This window comes from Petaurus breviceps, unplaced genomic scaffold (assembly GCF_028583685.1).
Source record: "Petaurus breviceps papuanus isolate PSGF00001 unplaced genomic scaffold, PetGlider_PUasm1.0 174, whole genome shotgun sequence".
Classification (NCBI taxonomy): domain Eukaryota; kingdom Metazoa; phylum Chordata; class Mammalia; order Diprotodontia; family Petauridae; genus Petaurus; species Petaurus breviceps.
This window is the reverse complement of record NW_027185761.1, coordinates 15,142,157-15,160,856: the sequence shown is the minus strand read 5'-3', so window position 1 is coordinate 15,160,856 and position 18,700 is coordinate 15,142,157. Positions and strand designations below refer to the sequence as shown.

Here is an 18,700-nt window from a genome sequence, read left to right as displayed (position 1 = left end):
GGCTGACCATAACGCCTCAATGTCCATGCACAATAGATTGAAGGTGGAGTTCACGTATCTTCATCCGACCCTCGCGACCACCTAGTAGTCAATCAGCTCCGCCTTTGTCTCTTACGGCTCTATCTTCATGTTCTCTCGTTCTTCCCCCCCCCCCCCCCCCCCCCCCGCCTTATCCCCTTTCCATTGAAATTTCCATTCGCACCCCCTCCTCCCTCCCAGCTCCCAACGTTCCAGTCCCGAGGCTCCCTAGGTCTGATTCCTCCCCGCCCCCGCCCCTGTGGTCCTGCAACCGGACTAATGGTTTTCATGCGGAAAAACTCCACGTGACGGAGGAGCCCGAGAAATTCATGAATAATCAGTATACTCCCTGGCAAACATCAAAATATATAAAGAGGTGGCCCGGAAGCCCAGAGGCACTGCAGCCAATCCACCGCAGCTCTGTGCATGAAGCCCAGCCTCCGCCCCAGCCACCCTCTCGGCCCCGCCCTCCCTCTCCCCCTTCCCCTCCCCTCCCATCACTCCTAGCAGTGGACCCCGAGGCCACCCCGCGCTCTGCCCTCCGGTTATCGGACCTAGGGCGGCTGCCAGCCCCCTCCCCCAACCTCAGTTTGCCCTTCAAGAACGAGACATGGGTGCAATAAGAGTTACACCTCGTGGGCCCGCAGGGGGCGGGGCCTTGGGAAGGCCTACAAATGGCCACCATTTTATTTTGGTGGGTTTTTAAAGATAAAATTAGGGGGATAGGTTGTTATTCATGGGAAGATGAGTCGGGACCCTCAGGGTGAAGCCATGTGTCCTTCGGACCTGGCAGAGGGCTTGCATCAGGCCTGCAGGGGAGCGACTGCAGGAGCACCCCTCCTTCTAGACTCTGCACCCCTCTATCTGCTCGGGACCTTTCTCCATTCCCCCTTTCCTTAGGACCCCTGGCCTCCTTCTGTGTCCTCTAGGGCCTCCCGCCCCTCAGTGCTTTCCCAAGCCTTCGCTGCACTGGCTACACACCCCTCCCTTCCCTGCTAGGACCCCTGGGCCCACCATCTGCTTCTCTTAGCCACCCTTCGCAGAGCCAACTCCCAGGCCGCATTACTCCCGTCCGCCACTTAACCTTGCTCCTATTCCTGTGTTGTGAGCTGTGACCTCGTTACAGCAAGCCTTTTAAAAAATTTTTATGGATGTCTTCTGTTTTTGTCATAGTTGTTACCCCCAGTATTCCACTGCCCCCTGAGAGCCATCCTATATAACAAATAGTATTTTGAAAGAGGAAAGAAATCAGCACAACTGAACTCTACACTGAAAAGTTGGAAAATATGTATACTATGTAACCCATGTAGACCTCCCACCTCAACAAAGGGGCAGGTTGAAGGTGTCCTCTTATAACTCTATATTTTAGCCATGCTTGATCTTTATTTTTGTTACATTCACTTTTAATTTTTTTTGTGAGTACTTCTTTCCAGTCATATTGTTGTAGTTATTGGATATATTGTTTTTTTGGCTCTGCTTAGTTCACTCTGCATCAGTCCATGTAGATTTTTCTGTGCTTCTCTGTATTCATCCCATACAACATTTCTTACAGCACGTAGTCCTTCTATTATCATATTTGACCCTCATTATAACCCTTGAGAAAGAAAGTACAAATATTATTAGCACCCTTTTATAAGTGAGAAAAGATAAAGCCCAGAGAGGTTAAGTCATTTTGCTCATGGTCACATAGGCGAGCAAAATAGCAAAACCTGTTCTAGAATACAGTTCTGCCTTCAAGATTCAGGTAAAATCTAAAATTTTGATGGCTTTAGTTCCTTTTTTATTGAATGATTCAAAAAAGTTATCTAACATGTTCTCTACTATGACTTCACATGAGAATCATTTACACAAATACAATCTACATTCAGGGCAGAATGTTTTAAATCAAGATCTGTTTCGTGTACTTAAAACCTTTAATTGTTCCAATATGATCCATTCAGGCACTTTACCTTATAATTCATGGACTAGTAAGAAGCATAGGATGTAAAAATCAGCACAACTGCAAATATCAGCATCTAGATGAACTGTCATACACATTTGATAGAAATGGTGGGATAAAAATGGTATCTTGAAATAGCCCATTGATAGTGTGAAAGATCAATTTGATTCGATAAACATTTATTCCAGAGGAGAGAACATAAGGGAAAGGGTGGAGTAGAGAGCTTTGGAGGACGCCTATTTATAGCAGAGAGGAGGAAGAGGAAATACCGAAAAAGAGCAAGGAGAAACACTCGGAGGAGGAGGAGGAACAAAACTAGGAGGTGACTGAGAGCTGAAGGGATATGAGAATTGTATAAAAAGAGCAGTCTTTCCTACATTCTTAAGGTGGAAAAGAGAGGGAGTTACACTCATTTCTACTTAAACAATGGAAATGTATGCAGTGGAGCATATCATGCAACACTGCATGACAAAGTACCTTCAAGATCATACTTTTCAGTTTGGTGATGAGAACATGCTGTGAGACAGAATCAAAGCCTTGTTGAAAATGAGATTGATTGGGGAGGCTACCTGGCGCAGTGAATAGAGCGCCAGCCCTGGAGTCAGGAGGACCTGAGTTCAAATCCAGCTCAGACACCTAACACAAAAAACTAGCCGTGTGACCTTGGGCAAGTCATTTAACCCCAATTGCCCTCCAAAAAAAGCAAAAGAAAGAAAATGAGATAGATTACACACAACCTTTTTGCCTTTGAAGTCTGTTTCACTATTAGAGTGGTTCTGTAAGCTTGGTGATCTGAAAAGTAGCATCTACAGATTAATGGTTCCCAGCCTTGTCAAGCTTGAGGACCCTTTTCTGATGTTAAACAATTTCATGGATCTCCTCCTATGGTGTCAATAAATTTCACAAATTCCCTAATGACAGTGGTTTTATTTTTGCCTCCCCTCTCCTTTTTTTGGAGCTGAATAAAGACCAAAATAGAAATGCTTAGGGTAATGGCAAGCTAGGGGTCTTCAATGAATAGAGGGCCCTGGAGTCAGGAAAATCAGAATTCAAATCTGACTTTATCTATTACTAGCTATGTGACCCTGGGCAAGTCACTGAGTTTCTACCTCAGTTTCCTCATGTGTAAAATGGATAATAATAGCACCTGTCTTAAGGATTGTTGTGAGGATCAAATGAGATATTTATAAAGCACTTAGCACAGTGAACAAAATAGTAAGTGCTGTATAAATTTTAATTTATGCTTATTATTGTTATTATCATTTATGGATCCCTCACCCCAGAGGGCCTTAGTCCAAATTTAGGAATCATGATCTGTTAAGTATTTATAGGTTAGTTTCTCATAGGATTAATATTTATAATAATTTGTTGGATTCTTGACTTAGTACTTCCTCTTCCAATGCAAAGGACAACTCCTCCACATTTCACTATTCTGTATGGTTCTTGTCTATGTCTTCCCATAAATCCTCCATGGAGGATCCACTCAATGGATTGGAGGATTTCCTCTGGTTCTTTTAATATCTCAGCGGTGCCAATCTGCTGTAGCTCATTCTTGTTACATGACAATATTTCAGTATGACAGTATTTATACACATATGCCTTCTTTCCTCCACAGAGTCCTACTCTGAAACTTCATCCTGGCATGGAGGTGACCCTTGGTTCTCAAAGGATATGTCAGTGGAGCTCAAGCTCTAACACGTTCTACCATGCTAGAAAGGCTTCAAGTATGGTCCCAGTAACAGAACAAGTCTGCTTTCTGAGGACCAGCCTAGCTAAGTACAGAGGGGCTCACTGGTTGGCCACTTGGAGATGAATTTTTTGACCATGGTGATACAACAAAGGAAAATACAAAATGACATTCCATATCATACAGCTAGTGGTGGGAAGATGGCAGAAAAGGAGCCAAGGCTATGAGAAAAACCACCTAGTCTTTATACTCTCTATAAACTAATATGGCTGCTACTTGATGTGACATCCTTATTCATTGAATGGATAGACTACTGGAGAAGCTGAATTGTATCAATTTTGACATTCCAGTTATGAACAAAATCAAAAGGAAGAAGTTGCAGCTAAATGAAAGGATGCTCACAGACTCTCCTTGGAGAGACAGATGAAGCAATTGGTGGAATTGCTCTTAATGAGTACACAAGGTCAATAAATAGTTCACATGGAACATTTGGTCATCTATTAAAATACTCATGATAAGTTTGTACAGAAAGAATTCCATACACGTGATTTTAACTGATACACCAACACCTGTTGCAGAGATTGAAGAGGAAGTAAAAGTCTATGAAGAATTTGTTAAAACTATATAAATTAAATCAGTAAATACCTTGACACCTTGTGAGAATTGGTGAGGAAGGTGAGAATTCTTGTGGATCGCATAGATCAGGAATAAGTTATGAGAGAGGCCAAAGCTCTGTAGACACCACGGAAGTAGATTACCAATGTATTGGGAGTTCTTTCTTCTAGAAAAGAATTGACAGGTGATAGACATGACAAGGACCATATAACTTCACATAAATTATTACCTTTTTTTTTAAACAATTTTTTACTTTTTTTTTTTTTTTTGCTTTTTGGAGGGGGGAAGGCTGGGCAATTGGGGTTAAATGACTTACCCAAATGATTATCTTTTAAGACAAGAAATGCCCCATTGATGTGATAGTTCCTCTTGAATTCCCTTTTCTCCACCTAGCCAGCCACCACACCAATACCAATCCATTATGCTTATCTGGTGCCTCAATGATAGCAATAGTTTTCTACTTGCTCCCCCTTCCTTAAGTCACTCCCCTGCCCATCATGATGCTTCAGTTCCAAAGGAATTTTCCTAAAGCACAGGGCTGACCATAGCATGACCATTATCTCCTTGTCACCTACAGAGTAAATATAAACTGTTGTTGACTTGTAAAGCCCTTCCCCAAATTAGTCATCTTGCCTTTCTACTCTTCTAACAATTTACTCCATTCCAAGTACTCTACAATCTAGATTTGCTGATCTATTTGCTCATTCCACTTATGAACATCTCTTTTAAAGTAGGCTTTCTCTTACAGCTAGGTCACTGCCCAGTGGACCCAGTGGATAGAGTGCTGAATTTGTAGTCAGGAAGACCTCAGCTCAAATCCAACTTTAGATAATTATTAGTTGTGTGACAGTGGGCAAGTCACTTCAGTTCTACCTGCCTCAGTTTGCTCATGTGTAAAATAGCACTTACCTCCAAGGGTTATTGTGAGGCTAACACAAGATATTTGTAAAGTGCTTTGAAAATCATAAAGTGGGGGCGGCTAGGTGGCACAGTGAGTAGAGCGCCAGCCCTGGAGTCAGGAGGACCTGAGTTTGGATCTGGCCTCAGGCACTTAACACAAAAAAACTAGCCATGTGACCTTGGGCAAGTCGCTTAACCCCAGTTGCCCTCCAAAAAAAATCATAAAGTGATATTGTTGTTATTATTATATCAAGTATACGAATTCTACTTCTTGCTCCTGGTTCTTTATCTGCATGCTATAGGAACAAATCTGATCTACTCTTCTAAATGAAAGCCCTTCAAATACTTGGAGGCAGCAGTTAGGATTCAAATACAGCAGTTAGGATTGCCCTGAGTCTCTTCTTCAGGCTGAAGAACTCTAGTTCCTTCTGTTAATCCTCATATGACAGGGTTGCCTGCCTCCTGCCATCCTGGTTGGAAGGCTTCAACCTGTTTCTCTAACTTCATTGAAGTTCCTGGGAATGGGAGAAATGGCAAGAAATAATGTCCTATCTGATATATGTTATCTTTATTTACTACACAATTTGCAGTAGGGTCAGCCCTGTGACCCAGTGTCCTTAAGGAACATTTTTCCACTAACCAATGGTGTGAATTTGCAGGACTGCTATGGTTCCTGGGTTAAGGGTACAATCTGTGGCCACATGTGCTAACATTGTATCCTTATTAGGATTCAGAGGCTGAAACCAGTGTGGAAACTGCCAGAATGCTTAAAAATGTCTCTTCTCATCCTTGTCCTTGCTCTCCCAACAGTCATCTCTATTACTTTCTTTCTGACCCATCTTCACATCCCTTGGATAGCAGCAAACAGGAAAAACCAGTTTAACTGACACTATACAGACATTCCAAACTCCTCATGCACATTCCAGGCTCCCCAGCTTTCTTTGGTCTGTCTGATAGTACCCACATAACATAATAAATATAGGCTGGAACTTGTTTCCACAAAGCAATAATTGATGGTTTTCTTGAACTTAAAAACAGTTATTCCTCCTGGAAGCTGACTAATGTGTTAAATCTTCAAATTGATTTACTTTGGGGAAAAAAAAGTAGTCATCTGTTTTTATTTTAAATAGCAATATTGTATTTCTTAAGTCTTTCCATGAAAACTTTAATGCACAAATCACTACCATTCCTCTGGGCCTTTAGATAAGCAGTCAGATTGGGTAAGTCTTAATGTAACTTGTTTTGAACCCTCCCAAAATTTCTCCCTACCACCCCTACCAGAGGTGCTAAAAAGTCTCATTTGTTAATTCTTTGGGTATGTCACAAAAGAAATATATTATCTTTGAGGGTTAACAAATTAAACCATTAACAATTTAGCATGAATTAGCATGCTTAAATTACCTAACTGAGCCTATGGTAATGGGGACACAGGATTGGCATTATAAAACCACAGAGTTGAAAGCATCTAGTCCAATGTTTCTCTAACACCCAATAAGTAGTCATTCAGTTTCTGTTTAAAGTAAGCAAGTGCCTCCCTGAAACAGCCTGTTCATTTTTTGGAGAGCTTTAATTGTTGGGATGTTTTTCCCATCCCTTCTAAATCTGACACTCTGCAACTTCTGCTCATTATTCCTAGTCCTGCTTTCTGGGGTCAAGCTGAAAAAGTCTAGTCCTTCTTCCACATGAAAGCTCTTCAAATGCTTGAAAGACCACCATCTTGTCCTTTATAAATCTCACATACTATGTTTTGTCACATCATCCTGGACAAAATTAAGTTAATCTAAGTCCTTCTTATAATTCAGAATTGAACATGATATTTCAACATCTTGCTGACCATGTCAGGACTCTCCATCGCTGCCATATTTCTGGAAACTCTGCTTCCTAAATACAACATGGCAAAATTCTGTTTAGTATCAGGAAGCTCCAGATTCAGATCCCTCCACTGACTTTTACTAGATACATGACTCTAGACAACTCTTGTGTGTTTTAGGCAGTTCCCTAGGACTGCACTATTAAGTCATAGAATTAGATCTGGTGTGCTTCCTTTTTATAGCCTAGGATAGTATTATCTCTTTTTTAAAAAGCTATTCCCCACATCACATTGTAAGCTGTATCACTTGTAGCATCCCCAAACTCAAATCTTTTCCCCCGTTTTTCATCCATAATGACTCTCAGTCTTTTAATTTTAAGGTTTATCTTTGGACTACATTTGTCTCTATTACATTTTATCCTATTGGATCCTGACTCTGTTGCTGAATATAATAGTCTCTCCCCTCTACCTTTATATTATCTGTGAACCGGAGGAGCATGTTTTCTATGGCATCATCCAATAACTAAACAAAAAATAATACATTTTGTTAGTTAAGTTTTTGACTGTGCACAGCTTGGAGTCCCACTTGAGTAAAGCAGCCCTAAAGGAAATCTTGAAGACACCAGGGATTTAGGGGGAGGGGATTGCATATGTGCTAGGAGGAAAGGGGGCATCATAAAGGGGCTAAAAGGATGTTTTTTAAGTTTTTCCTGGTGAAAAATTTAACAATTCTCTACCTGATCATAAACTTCCATCATTCCATCTTTTCCCTTTGTGTCAGCCCTTCTAAGCCTTTTGCCCTTTCTTGACCTTCATTCCCCCTACCTCTTAGCACTTTCTAAGTTCATTATCCCTGCTCTGATTTCTCTTACCTCCCTTTCTAATCTGCACCTGATAGGTAGCCAATTCAAGTCTGCACTTTCCTCTGCTCTCAAATCTATTATTCCTTTGTTTCTCTCCCGTTTGTTCCCTTGAGATACCTCAGCATTGCATTATTCTCCCCACATGACTTACTCATCTGCTACTGAACAAAAATGAAGAAAAATCACACAGCCTTGCTGTTTGGGTTTACCATTAGTTCATGTTATCCAACTTCAACTGGGCCCTCAATGCAGCAAGATATTTTTTTATTCCTTCCTAATTGATTCTTTTATTTCACCCCCCACAGAAGTTTTCCAAACCTTCTCTGCTGTCTTCAAGCTTCTCATGCTCTTCCTCAGATAAGGATCTCATTTTACTGAGAAAATTAAAGCCATGTGACAGGAACTCCCTCTTTCTCCCTTTACTTCATCTCAAAACCTCTTCTCTTTTCCTTTCCCACCAGTCTCTGACAACAAGGTGGCCTTTCTCTCTGCCGATTCCCTACATGTTCCTTGATCCCTCTTCCTATCTTCTCCACCAGAGTACATCCTTGCTTATCTCCCATCCTTCTCTAATCTTCAATCTATCTAAACTGGCCCATTGACAATTTATTGGATATTTCAAACTAGATGTCCCAGAGACATCTCAAACATAGCATGTCCAAAATGGAACCCATTAATTTTTCATCTAAACCCACCTCTCTTCCAAATTTCATTATTTTTGTCAAAGGTGCCACCATTCATCTAGTCTTCAATGTTCATAAACTTGGTCTCATCCTTGGCTCCCCAGTCTTTCTTACCCCAAATAACCAATCAGTTGCCAAATCTTGGACGTTTCTATCTCTTTAACATCATTTGCACCTGTATCCTGAATACTCATATTGCCATCATCTCAGTTCAGGATCTTATCATTCATCACCTAGATTATTGTTATAGCCTCATAATTAGTTTCCTTGCCTCAACTCCCTCCATCATCTACACTACTGCCAATGTGATTTTTCAGTGAATTCCCCTGCCTTTTTGTCACATAAAAAAGAACCTTTAGTGTTTGACTTTTATATTTCCAGACTCATTGTATATAATTACTGCCCTTTGATTGATTTCACTGTGATCTAGCTAAACTACCTTCTCTCTGTTCCTCACATATGGGAATTCATCTCCTATCTCTGTGGATTTACACTAAACATTCCCCTTGCTTGGCATCCCCTCTCTCCTCAACTCTGCCTCATAGAATCCCTGTCTTCCTTCAAGACACAGCTTATGTACCACCTTCTACATCTCTTCTGATTCCCCTCAACTGCTAGTGTCCTCTCTCCTGATTTTACATTTAACTTTTTTTGTTTTTGTATTCTTTAAATTAATTCTATACAGTTTATATTTTATACTTAATATAAAACCATATTTTATTTTATTTTAAAAATTTTGTTTTTATTTTATGAAATATGTTCCGATTACATGTAAAAATTTTTAACAATCATTTTTTAAAATTTTGAGTTCTGAATTCTCTCTCTCCTTCCTCCTTGAGAAGACAATTTGATTTCCATCATGCATGTGGGGTCATGTAAAACGTTTCCATATTAGCCATGTTGCAAAAGAAAACACACACAAAAAAACAAGAAAAATAAAGAAAGTGAACAAAATATACCTCAGTATGCTCTCAGAGTTTAATCAGTTCTGTAGATAAAAAAATTTTTTTTATTACAGATCCTTTGAAATTGTCTTGGATCATTATCTTTATCAGAGTAGCTAAGTCTCTCACAGTTGATCATCCTTATGATATTGCTGTTACTATGTATAATGTTTTCCTGGTTCTGCTCACTTCACTTTGCATCAGTTCATTTAAGCCTTCCCAGGTTTCTCCTGAAACCATCCTGTTTGTTATTTTTTATAGCACAATAATATTCCATCACACTCATATAACCCAATTTGTTTAGCCATTCCCCAATTGATGGGCATTCTCTGGATTTCCAATTCTTTGCCACCATAGGAAGAGCTGCTATAAACATTTTTGTATAAATTTTCCCTTTTCTTTGATCTCTTTGGGATATAATCCTAGTAATGGTATTGCTGGGTCAAAGGGTATACACAGTTTTATAGTCCTTTGGGCTTAGTTCTGAATTGTTCTCTAGAATGGTTGGACTAGTTTACAACTCCATTAAAAGTGAATTAATGTTCCGATTTTTCCACATTCCCCTCTAGTGTTAATCGTTTTTCTTTTCTGTCATGTTAATCAATCTGATAGGTATGAGGTGGTATCTCAGAGTTTTTTTAACTTGCATGCATTTCTCTAATCAGTAGTGATTTAGAGCATTTTTTCCATGTGACTATTGCTGGCTTTGATTTCTTCTGAAAATTGCTTGTTCGTATCCTTTGACTATCAGCTGGGGAATGCCTTTTATTTTTTATAAATTTGACTCAATTTCCTATATATTTGAGAAATGAGGCCTTTATCAGAGAAACATTGCAACATTTTTTTCCCATTTTCTTATTTTCCTTCTAATTTTGGCTACATTAGTTTTGTTTGTGCAAAAGCATTTTAATTAAATGTAGTCAAAGTTATCTATTTTACTTCCTGTAATCTCCTCTTATTTCTTCTTTAGTTATAAACTTTTCCTTTATCTATAGATCCTGAGTTACATTTTTCCATGCTCCCCTAACTTACTTATATCATCCTCTATGTCTAAATCATTTATCTGTTTTGGCCTTATCTTGGTATACAATGTGAAATATTTGTCTCTGTCTAGTTTTTCCAAACTGCTTTCTAAGTTTTCTCAGAAATTTTTGTCCAGTGTTGAGTTCTTACCCCAAAAACTTGCATTTGGGGGTTTAGCAAGCATTAGATTACTATGGTCATTTAATTTTGTGTATTGTGTACCTAACCATATTCCACTGATCCACCACTGTTTTTTTGCCAGTACCAGATTGTTTTGGTGATGATCACTTTGTACCATAGTGTGAAATCTGCAATTGCTAGACTGCCTTCTTTAATTTTGTTTTATCGAGTCCCTTGATGTTCTTGATCTTTTATTTTGTTGCTATTTTTTCTAGCTCTACAAAATACTTCTGTGATAGTTTGATCGGTATGGCATTGGATGAGCAAATTAACTTACATAGAATTGTCATTTTTATTATATTGGTTCAACCTTCCCATGAGCAATGAATATTTCTTCAGTTCTTTAGATCTGTTATCTACTTGTGAGAAAAGTATTTTGTTATTATGTTCATATAATTCCTTCATTTGTCTTGGCAGGTAGACTCCCAAATATTTTTTATTGTCTGCAGTTATTTTAAATGGAATTTTTCTTTCTATCTCTTGCTGCTGGGTTTGGTTGATACTATATAGAAATGCTGATGATTTATGTGGGTTTATTTTATATCCTACAAATTTGCTGAAGTCGTTGTTTCAACTAGTTTTATAGTTGATTCTCTAAGTATACCATCATATCATCTGTAAAGAGTGATAGTTTTGTTTTCTCATTGTCTATTTTTACTCCAATTTCTTTTTCATGTCTTATTATTATGGCTAGCAATTCTTGTACAATATTGAACAATAGTGGTATATTTTGTAATTTTTAAATAATTTTTTTCATAATTTTTAAAATATAAAAACATATTATTCCATGTATGTTTTCTCATAATCAGTTCAGATTTCCTATGGTCTAAAACATGAAAATAAGAACAGGAAAAATTACTTATTCCACTTGCAAATAATCTTCAATGTAATAGAAAAACTAAAGTTGCCTAAGTCATATGTAAATATATAATGTAAATGACTGTGGAGGGGAAACTAAATTGAATTAATAGGCCTAAAAAATATATTTGAAAATATCTAAAGCCCTTTTTTCTTTAAGTTTTATTGATATCACAGTCATTTCTGAATATGAACCCCACCTCTATTCTGGAATTGAACCCGCCCTTGTAACAAAAGAAAAAATAGTTGAGCAACAATAGACAGAAATGCAATGTATGCATCATTCTGAAAACTCCTCCCTTCCCAGTCTTCTCTATGACTCTTTGCCCAGTGAAGGATATGGTTTATTATCTATTCTCATTAAAAAAAAATATTGGTTCTGACAATTACTCAAAGTTCAGATTCCTTTTAATGTTTTGATTATTTGTGTTTGTAGTCATTGTATATATTGTTTGGTTCTACTTATTCATACTGCATCAATTCATGCAACTCTTACCATGTTTCTTTGAATTCTTAATATATAATTAATGCAATTTTAAACTGAATCTTAATATTCCTTTACATTAATATTATTCATTTTTCAATTTATGAACACTCACTTTGTTTCCAGTTCTTTGCTACCACAAAAAGTGCTGCTATGATTGTGTTGGAATATATTGGAACTTTTATATTTTTTACTTCTTTGGTTTTTTTCTTTTGTTTTGTTTTTGGCTTCTCAGGACTGGAATCTTTTGCTGGATCAAAGGGTATGAAAAGTCAAATCACTTCTTTAAAAAACTTAATTAGTATCTTTTGTTTTTATTTCACTGCCCTCCATCCCAAGACAGTTTTTTATGACAAAGAATTTAAAAAGTGGGGGGGAAAACAGTTCAGCAAAACTAACCAACTCATACACTGGCAGCTACGTCCCCAGAAGTCAGTTGACCACTTCTCCCCTCAAGGTAACCACAAAGGTCTGGTATTTCTAATAGTATCTCTCATGATCCCCAATCTTGTATGCTTTCTCCAATATCAATCATGTAATTGACATCAGTCATTCAGGCAATAAACATTTATTAATCAAAGTGCCAGGTTCTATGCTAACTGCCAGGGATACAAAGAAAAAGATAGATTGTCAAAACATTCAGAGTCTAAAGGGGAAGACTGCATATACAATTGTGTACAAACAAGTTATAGAAAAGATAAATTGTAAATAATAAGCATAAGGAAGGCACTAGAATTAAGGGAGATAAGGAAAGGTTTCTTGTAGAAGGTGAGATTTTAGTTGGAACTTCAAAGAAGCCAGGAAATAGAGATGACAAAGGAGAGAATTCCAGGTGTGGGGGCCAGACAGTGAAAATGCCCAAAGTCTGGAGGTGGGTATCAGAGTATGTGGGAGGGAGGACCGTATAGGTATAAGAACACTAGAAAGGGAACAGTTTCTGAAGGTGATGGATATGCGGGACTGGCATACATCATGACTCCTGACCCTGGTGGGTATTGTCTCACCTTCTTAGATTCCCCACCAAGTTTGCTTTGGACATTGCATTAGCCATGAGTCACTCCCTTGCTCAGCTAAGTTGGGTCCTTTTTGGGTACACGGTTTTGACTCAAACCTGCTGGGATGAGTCAAACAAGTCATTTTGCTGTTGCACTATTGGCTCCAGTGACTTATCTTACTGACTCCAGTTGTTAAGGGAACCCCTGATGGCTCTATGAAAAGGGTTTGAATGTTAAACAGGATTGTATATTTGATCCTTGAGGTGATAGGGAGTCACTGGCATTTATTGAGTGTGTGTGTGGGGGGTCCTAACAAGTTCAGACTTTTGCTTTAGGAAGATCACTTTGATGACTGAGTGGACAATGGACTGGAGTGAGGAGAGAATTGTGGCATGGGGATCAAGCAGCAGGTTACTGCCTCAGTTAGCTTTTACAGGAGTGCTCACTTTGAAGGTATAGCGAGATCAAAAATTAAAAAAAATAACAAAAACATCTTTTCAGAGTAGGGATGCATCCTACCATTGCATATAGAAGGTACTTAGGGAGAGTGGAATCAAGTTTTAAGTACCAAGGAATGCAGGCATATATGTATAAAATGTGTGAGGCTGTGGTATACCTTGTGACTTCTGGCCCTGGTAGTCTTTCTTCCCTCTTTGAATTGACAATGATGAGTCATTCCCTAGCTCAATTCTCAGCTCAGCTGGCTCCTTGCTGGGTGCACTGTCTTGACTCATGCTTGCTGAGTTGAATTAAGCAGGGCCTTCGGCTGCTGTGCCATGGGTTCCAGGGATCTCTTCTACTGATTCCAGTTGTTAAGGGAACCCCGATGGCTCTTCTGACCTTTTAAAACTCACAAGGCCATAACCTGGTTAATTCCCTCACCACATATTAATTTACCTAAGATCAGGAGAGTGGAATAAATACAAAAGAAATAGGCGGGGATGTTTGGCAGCTGGGTAGGAAGAAAAAGGAGTTGGATGCCCCACCCCCTCATCCAGCAGCTCCTTCAAAAACCCTAGGAAGTGAGAGATCATAAGTTCAACACTTTTATATGGAAACTTCGTTCTGGCTTCTCTGACCAACCAAAAACACTCCATTGTTGCCACACAGCACCAGCCCCTCACTCACTCACAGCCAGGAAAGGGTTCACCAAGCCTCTCCATTTTGGACTGAAGCCAGGCAAGTAATATTATTTATGCTCTGCATAACTCAATGGGAAGGGCATATCCGAGCATGCTCCAAGGACTGTATTACTGGATCCTGACAGTAAAAGCCATATTCCATATGCAGAGCTCCCCCCCCACCTCTGAAAAGAAGGGAGGAGGCACATTTTCTCGTATCTTTTTGGCAGTTTAGTTACTTTTCTTGAATGATTCTAAACGGTTTCCTAGCACAGCTCCACCAATAGTGTATTAGCATGTCTGTGTTCCCATAGTTCTCAACATTGGCCTTTTTTTTTGTTTGTTTGCCGGGTCTGACAAAGCTTTTTAAAAAAGTAAGAGCAAGATATCTGTAAAGATATATTGAATGGTAATTGGCATTTATTTTAATAGCACAGGCATCTTAGAAGTCTTAATCTTTGTCTTCATGTTTTTCTTATGGCTTAGGATAAATCATTGCTACATTAAATCCAACGGTTAACTATTTCACATACAGAAAGATCATACTTATATAAAGTATCCTTGTCAGCAAGCTCTGTGGTGTTAAAAATATTCCTTTACATTACAGGCTATTTTGATGAGTGAATGTTTTATGAAATACCTTATTAGTAAATATCATATTTTAGCCACAGCTTTAGTGAATATATAGACTATTTCATCATAAATATTGCACCACATCAGGGAATCTCACAGTGCAGACCTTGCAAAGATGACTCAGCCTTTGAAGGAGGGTGTTGACTGTAGCAATCATTAAGCATCCAATACCAGCTCATACATTAAACATTTTTTTTTTCTTCAGGACTGAGGAAATTCAGTTTCCTCCCTAGCCAGAAGGGGAAAAAAAAAAACAGGATAAGGAACAGGTGAAAAAGTAAATGAAAGTTTGAAGATTCCCAGAAAGCAGCAATAGCTTTGGCCAATAAGAAACTACTTCCTCTTTGAAGGTAACATATGACATTACCCAAATAACTAGTTTCTCTGAGATTTAGTGATGACAGAAAAATACCTTAAATATCATTTATCCACGCTTCAGAAATGCAAGGTCAGTGAAATAGTCAAGATGACTGCCCAATTTCAGCAGACAAATCCTGTGCTGCATTGGGGATGTGGATGTCCTACTAAAGGGCAGAAGAATAAAATAATCATAATAAAGAATAATAATGGATAAATGGCCCTCCACCCTCCAGAATAGGAACTCTAGTAACTGTAAATACATTTTACCTAGATGTTAGGTTACAAAGAAGTCACACTGAAGGCTGCTGCACTTACCTACATTGTAGGATTGGGTCTGCAGAGTTTTCAGGTGGGTTGTTTGGACTGCTGGGTTGACATAATTCTTTCACTAAAGAAAAATGTCACTGAAATGTCAGTTCTAAGGCCATTGTTGATCATATAAATCCAAATCTGAGAAATGCTCTCAAACTTTAAACTAAATTTGAAAGAGACAGCCTTCAAGATCCCAGAAAGTAACTTGAACTTTCCAAAATAGTACTCAATGAGACAAATCAAAGTATTATGGGAGAAATTACTTGCCACATGGGAATTCATAGCAGTGGAATAGCAAGACATGGTTTATATCTGATGACACTGTTTTAGTCTAGAAATGGTGTTGCCTCAAAAAACCCGACAGATATAGGAGATAGGACATTAATTGTATTGCCCTGTGGAAGGTTGGAATTCTTTCACTGTGTGGTTTCAGTGACTAAAGAGATTGATGGCAATTCAATTCCATTCAATATATGTACATTTATTAATCAACTAGTAGTATGTGCAAGGGACTGTGTCAGGGAAGGGTTAACTGGCTAATAAGACCCTTATAACTTATAATGTTCACTTTGATCCTATAATGGGGCTGTGATTTTCAATGTGGGAACTCTCCTGAACAATACACATCAGAACTTACTAGACATAGTTCCTGCCCTGTAACTCTGGTCCATGTTCTGCCTGAATTCCTTTACTTGGATTTCTCCCAACACTTCCTTGTTGTATGGGATAAGTCACTTAATTCTCTGGGGTTTTCCCAATTTAACTCACAATTATCTCATCTGTGAAATGTGGATATATACATTTGGATTTCTAAGGAAAGAGCTTCATAAACTATAAAAAGCCATTTAAATATGAATTATGTTCTATTGTTAGATCCTAGGCAACTAACAAACTTACTTTGGGACCTCAACTGGAAGACAGTAGTAAAAATTATTTCCTTCCCTATTGTTTTGAGATTAATAAAATTAGAGGGAAAAAAATCTATAAAGCTATGTAAATTCTTTGGAAATAAGCCTATATGAATAAAAAAGTGTATTGTTATTCAGATATTGTTATCTCATAGTAGGTAAATATCAGAGATACAATAAGTAATATTTGACTTTATTCAATATGATTGAAAAGTGAGAACTATATTCATTTCTTTGTTGTATTTCCGAGGAGAAGTTTAGTGAATGGACAGGCTGAGCCTGGTAGTGAGGAGGACCTATGTTAAAGACTTGCCTGTTAAATAAATATCATTTATAGCAGTGACCCTGGGGCAAATCACAACTTCTTGGTGCCCCAGGTACTTTTCGAGGAACAAGAGTGTAAAGTGGTTGTCACTTTACTTTGGGAGAAGTTTCTAAACTTCTCCCCAACTTCCAGGTCCTCTAAATGTTGCTCTCCAGGATGGAACTTAATGGAGAACTTGAAGGTCTCATCTGTGCCTTTGGGCCAAGATTGTGTGTCAGGTCCATCACCACAAAACTTCCAGGTCATGTCCATGATATGAGCCTTCTTTTTCTCTTTTAATTCTAGCTCTGAGAACAGTCATGGGTAAGTGATATGGAAATGACTGGGCAACAACATTTCAATCATTTGCCCTCTAATCAACCTTCTCTGACTCCCCCCCCCAAACACTCCCTCTTTCAGGGTGTTTGTGATGTTCAGGGAAGACTAGCATCTCTGTTGTGAGTGAGGGCTGCTCATCCACCTTTGGTGTCCATCTGTCACCCAGCTCCAAGAAGCTGTAGCCCCGTCAGAGGCAATGCCATACTCAGGTAAAATCGTCTCTGCAGACAGGCTAAACCAGGCTGAGGGTAACTGACAGGCCTCAAAGCCATCTGTGAGTTAGGGCATCTGCCCCAAGCACCTCCAGTTGGAATGCGTGGATAAGAACAATTTGTTCCAGTGGTCACCGACACAACTGAAGGGCTAAGTGCCTGGTCAGAAATGGCAGAAGTTGGTCACCCACTGCATCCCTGGCCATCGCAAGTCCTCTTGACTTTTGTCCTGCACTGCTTTGGATGACTGTGGAACAGTGAGGCTGGTGACTCTGCCACTCTGCCTCACTTAAATCTACTTCCCCCAGGAGTCAGGACATCAGCTGTGAGGCCATGGGGCCTCTTCAGACACCAAGGACAAACATGGTACTTAAAACACTCGTGGACTGTCCCCAACCCCCCCCCCCCCCAAGATCTTCTCTCCAAGTCAGTATTGGTCTCCCCTTGCTTTAGCAAAGCACGCACACGGCATTCCTTCCTGAGGGCCCCCCCCCTCCCGCCAAAGCACTGGGTTTCACAGCGGTAACTGTCTTTGCAGAGCTACACCTCCGCGCCCTCTCGCTTGGCACCAGGGCCGGTGCGCCAACATCAAAGCCCTTCGCTCCTCGGTAACAGGGTGGGCTCTGGGGGCGCGTGCAAAGGCCTGGCCGGTCCCTGCGCCGGCAGGAGGGGGCCTGACTGCCGGGGCCTTCAGCCCCGCTCCCCGGACTGCGTCGTCCGTCCCTGCAGTTTGGAGCGTGGCTCGGGGCGGGCCTCCCCGGCGGGGCCCCAGCTCGAGGGGCCGTTACGGGAGGGGGGCGCTCACAGAGGCGCACTGTGACACGCGCCGGACATGCCCGCGCAGCCGGCGGCGCGCAGGGAGTGCAGGCCCCGGGCGCAGTCTATGACCGAGGCGGTGATGTGTGCATCGCCTCTGCAGACCCGCCCCACAGCGACCGCCAAACCCGGCTGGGGAGCTAGGGGCCTGGGCCTCCTCCCGGGCCCTGGCGAGGAAGGACCAACCGCCGGGAAGGGCGGGCGGGCCGCAGGGCAGAGCGGACCCCCGAGGCGAGGCTGGAGCTCCACTCACAGCCACGCCACAGCAGCTCTTGAAATGGAAACTGTCTGAGCGAGGGACTGGAGGCTGAAGCCGGAGGGGAGGAGGCTGAGGGGAAGGCGGGAAAGAGAAAGGGGAGGGGCCGAGCCGAGGTGGAGGAAGGCGTTGGGGGTGGGGGGGAGCCTTCTTTCCCTGCGGACAGCGCTGATTGGGCCGCCGGAATCCGGGCGCTGATTGGCCGCGTGGGCGAGGCGGAGGGGCCGTGCGCAACGGCGTGTGTGGGGCCGTGTGCAGACCCGCGTGTGGCGCAGGCTAGGACCCCGAAAATAAACAGCCGCTGCTGCTGCCGCCGTCCCTCTACCTTCCTCAGGAACCGAAGCGTCCGACCCTGCTACCGCCGCGGGCCCTCTTCGACGTCTTAGGTAACCTCCCGCCTGGTTTCGGGGAGCGGGGCAGAGGTCGGGCTGGGCCGGGAC

At 40.8% G+C, this 18,700-nt stretch overlaps 2 protein-coding genes across 9 annotated transcripts in view; both read left to right on the top strand.

The window, feature by feature from the left end:
- Positions 1-18,700, top strand: part of ISY1 (ISY1 splicing factor homolog) — a 224,957-nt gene that overhangs the window by 147,019 nt on the left and 59,238 nt on the right. The window lies entirely within an intron of this gene.
- CNBP (CCHC-type zinc finger nucleic acid binding protein) overlaps positions 1-18,700 on the top strand; it is a 78,247-nt gene that overhangs the window by 46,372 nt on the left and 13,175 nt on the right. For 6 of the 8 annotated variants that reach the window (XM_069083812.1, XM_069083810.1, XM_069083809.1 and 3 more), the window contains exon 1: positions 18,488-18,646. The exons of the other annotated variants lie outside the window; for them this stretch is intronic. The gene's annotated coding sequence lies outside the window, so the exon portion shown is untranslated. Of the gene's footprint in view, positions 1-18,487; positions 18,647-18,700 lie in introns of those variants that run through there. 8 annotated transcript variants of the gene reach the window in all.